The sequence below is a fragment of the Pinus tabuliformis genome, chromosome 2_1 (genome assembly GCF_031772625.1).
Source record: "Pinus tabuliformis cultivar Carrire ecotype Pingquan chromosome 2_1, CPIR1, whole genome shotgun sequence".
Lineage (NCBI taxonomy): Eukaryota > Viridiplantae > Streptophyta > Pinopsida > Pinales > Pinaceae > Pinus > Pinus tabuliformis.
This window is the reverse complement of record NC_142299.1, coordinates 922,173,118-922,177,882: the sequence shown is the minus strand read 5'-3', so window position 1 is coordinate 922,177,882 and position 4,765 is coordinate 922,173,118.

Here is a 4,765-nt window from a genome sequence, read left to right as displayed (position 1 = left end):
TTATCTGAATTTGCTGATGTGTTTGCTTGGGATTATTCAGATCTAAAGGTGTATAACAAAGATATAATTCAGCACACTATTCCCATCAAGCCAAATCAGAAGCCGTTCTGATAGAAGCTGAGAAGAATCAATCCCAAGTTGCTGTCGTCCATTGAAAAAGAGGTAAATAGATTATACAAGGTTGGTATAATTGTCCCAATCAGATTTTCTGATTGGATTTCTAATCTTGTTCCTGTGAGAAAGAAGACCAAAGAGATCAGATTGTGTATCAATTTCTGGAATCTGAATAAAGTGTCATTGAAGGACAATTACCCGCTGCCGAAGATGGATCATATCCTCCAAAGAGTGGTTGGAGCATCGTGCATGTCACTACTTGATGGATATTCTAGGTATAATCAAATTTTAGTGCATGAAGATGACAGAGATAAGACTGCATTCACCACCCCTTGGGGAACATTTCATTATGCTAAAATGCCATTTGGTTTGAAAAATGCTGGAGCCACATTTCAACGTGCAATGGACATCGCTTTTGCAAATGAAAAGGATGTATTTTTGGTTGTATATTTGGATGATTTGACAGTTTTTTCAAATTTAGATGATGAGCATCTTCACCATTTGAGGATTGTGTTTCAGCGATGTAGGAAATTTGGAATATCACTCAATCCGAAGAAAAGCCTCTTTGCTATGGATGAGGGGAAGCTGCTTGGCCATATTATCTCAAAGGAAGGCATCTGCATTGATCCTTCAAGGGTAGAAGCAATTCAACAAATAGATTTTCCCCAAAATAAGAAGGAGATACAAGCTTTTAATGGTAAGATGAATTTCCTACGAAGATTTGTACCCAATCTAGCTGAGAATTTGAGAGAAATTACTTATATGTTGAAGAAGGACAATGTGGTAAAGTGGACGGAGGATGTTATGAAATCATTTAATTTGGTAAAGTATGCTTTATCTATAGCCCCGGTTTTGACTAGTCCCGATTATACACAAGATTTTATTTTATTCTCATTTGCATTTGAGAATACCATGGCAGCGGTTTTAATGCAAAAAAGAGATTAGATAGAAAATCCCATTGCATTTTTCAACAAGACCATTAGAGATGCTGCTTTGCGGTACAATATAATTGAGAAATAGGCTCTTTCTCTTGTCAAAGCTTTGAAGGATTTCTGAGTGTATATTATGCACTCTCACATCATAGCATACGTTCCTAACGTAGCAGTTAAGGATGTGCTGGTACAAACCGATCCAGAAGGAAGGCGGGGAAAATGGATTGCAGCAATGTTAGAATACGATCTAGAGATCAAGCCTACAAAGTTGATCAAAGGACAAGGCCTGGCGAGGTTAATGGCAGAATCAAATTTGCATGCTTTAGATATAAATCTTATTGCAGCCATGTCTGAAGATGAAGAAGAAATCTCCCTGATTCAAGTGTTTGAAATGTTCCTTCAGTCACCATGGTATTCAGATATTGTGTATGTACTTCAGCACCTCTCACCACCTTCGGAAATGAAAAAAACAAAGCTAGAACTCTTAAACTTAAAGCTACTAAATTCTGCATTTTGAATAATACCCTTTATTGGAAGGATCCAGGAGGTGTTTTGCTGAACTGTTTAAATGAAGATGAATCCTAGTAGGTGATGAGTGACTTTCACAAGGGTGATTGTGGTGGTCACTTATTCTGGAAGACAACAGCAAACAAAATATTGAGAGCAGGTTATTACTGGCCAACCTTATTTTCAGATGTCTATAAAATAGTCATGAACTATCATGAATGTTAGGTCTTTCAGGGGAAAATAATTTTTTTGCCTCTTCCTTTAAAACCGGTTGAAGTCAATGCACCATTTCAGCAGTGGGGACTCGACTTTATTGGGGAGATCCATCCAACATCATCCGCTCAGCACAAATGGATCTTAATAGCAACCGACTATTTTAACAACTGGATTGAAGCAATCCCGACCAGACAAGCAACAGACACAGTAATCATTCAATATTTGGAATCAAATATTTTATCTCATTTTGGTTGTCTCAATAAAATCATCACAAATAACGCAGCTACATTCAAATCCAAGAAGATGATCAACTTTTGCAGCAAGTATAAGATTAGTATAATATGTTTTGGGTCACTCCACAACATATTATCTGCAAGGTAATGGTTTAGCGGAATCATCCAATAAGTCATTGGTGAACATCATCAAGAATCTGTTGGAAACAAATAAGAAAGGTTGGCATAAAAAGTTAGTTAATGCTTTGTGGGCGGACAAGGTGAGCCAAAAGAAGTCTATAGGTATGTCTCCATTTGAAATAGTATATGGAATTGACACAGTCTTTCCGACATCTCTTGTAGTTCCGGTTGTGAAACTTTTACAGGAAGCTAGCAGTGAGGAAGATGACTTTCAGCGAAGAATCAATCAGATGATCCATTTACAGTAGACAAGGGAAGAATTCTTCCAAAATAATTTCAGATTGCAGGAGAAGATCAAAAAGATCTATGATCGGAAAACAAAAGCAGATAAATTCCAGCTTGAGGATGTAGTGTTACGGTGGGATGCTAGGAATGAAGATAAAGGCAAGCATGGCAAGTTTGAAAACTTATGGAAGGGACCTTATAAGATTGCTGCATGCAGAGGTCAAAATGCATTCTTGATCAAAGAGATGGATGGACAAGATTGTTCAGGAGGACTAGTCAATGGTAGGCTCCTGAAGCGCTACTTTTTCTAAGGTGATTTCTGAAATCATGAAGTGATCATTGTATATACCGTTTTTCTTTCATTGCAAATGTTCAAAAGTTACAATTCATTTCAGCTTGGGGCCTGAGGTGAAGGCTATAAATTTGAGTGATTTGTATTAGTCTTTGAGTTTTGTATCAGTCTTTGAGTCTTGAGTACATTTTCATAGTGTCAGTTTCAGTCTTTGAAGTATATTGACCGTATTGTCCAATGGATGAGGCACTAGTCTACTTATCCCAGAGATCTATGGTTCTTGGCACCTCCAAGGAACTACCATCACCATTGGATCCAATGTTAGTGTCAGTGTCTTCACACCACCATCAGTGATCAAACTTCACTCTTTTGCATTCATATTAGGAGTCCCATTCTCAATGAGTTGCATTCCATTAGGTCATGGATCATCTGATGGTAGACACATTTTAGTTTTTCCCTCATGACACATATCTGCTGACCTCTTTTCATGTGTGATTCAGTCAATGGTTCAAGTCCAGGTTCATTTTCAGTTTATTTCATTAAATAGGTGTTAGGTCTTAGGGTTATAGTCTCATTAGGTATTAGGGTTTCACCATGTCAAATTTTCAGTAATCATTGACTAATAATGGTCAGCGGACACATAAGGATGATAATATTTATCAGGAAAGTTTTAATATCATAATTTGTAAACTTAATAAGCTTTTCACCTCAAAACCAGTTTGAGGTGAAAACAAAGCATTGGTATTTATTTGTAAATTTCATGTAATTTTATTATATCTCATATGTAATTAATGGTCTCATGCTGCTCCTAGTCACCTGCTGATATTTCCAAATACATGCCACTGCAAAAGCAAAATATTATCAAGCATCAGTTCACCTAATTCAAACAAAAAGTCAAGCATCCAAAAAACAGAGTATTTGAAAAAGCCAAAAGACATTATAAAGTGGGTTTTGAAAAATGAAAATCAAAAGTGCCCAAAGTCATATAAAGGTCATTTCACACTCAATTTATTTCATTGTTTGAATTGAGTTTCATGAGAAAAAACGTGATTTTAAGGTGTTATTAAGCAAAGGGAGGAAAATTGTTGTGTTTTTGGAGAAAATTGCCTGGCGCTACACACCAAAATCCGGCGCTACGCATAGGGGCAGCGCTACGTACCTGGTTTTCTCTGCTGTGTTATTTTGAACTGGCACTACGCACCAAAGCAACGCTACGCACTTGGGAGAGTGTGCTATGCACTTGGCAGTTAGGCTACAAACTATTGCAAATTTCGTCAAATCACCTTAAAACTCCCAAATTCCTTCATTGCAAGTAAGTAACATCACTATTCTTGCTAAACATAATTGTTGCATCAGTTTTGGGTTGTGTTGTCTCTCAAAAACATCAAACCCTAATTGTCACTAAACTATCTCATATATTGTAAAAAATACACTCATTACTGCTGTCCTATATCATTTTTTGCTGTTTCCCTAAATCCCATCCTCCCATACATAATTCCCTAAACTTTTCCCTAATTCCCAAACCCTATACACATACATCCCAAATTCTACACTATTCACTAACCCTACTCACACCCTACATCCCTTTCCCATTCTTGTTCACCCACACCTGTTTCCTTTTTCAAATCTCTTCATACTCATCTCACCAATCCACCAATTCACCACTCTTCATTCACCATAAAGAGAAACAACTGTACAACAATGGAGATGGACAGTGAGTATGAAATGGAGGAAGAAACCCATAGTGACAGTGTCAGGGAGAGAGACACATAGGGCAGAAGGCCTCATAAGGGAGGAAAACATATCAGAGAGGAGCCCACCAGTTTGAGGGAACTGCAAGCCTGCCTATTTTCCCTTTCCTATTTCAGACATCAGTCATGTTTCAGTTTCCATGAAATGGTGGAAAGGGTTAAACCCCATCATGAATTATCAAGGTTGTTTGTGAGACATTTGGATAACAACGAGGTACACCTTGCTAGAGTCACATTCACTTTGTCACCAACTATCATTTCAGAGGCTACAGGTATTCCAAATGTGTGTGAAAAGTGGAACAAAGGTCAATACAT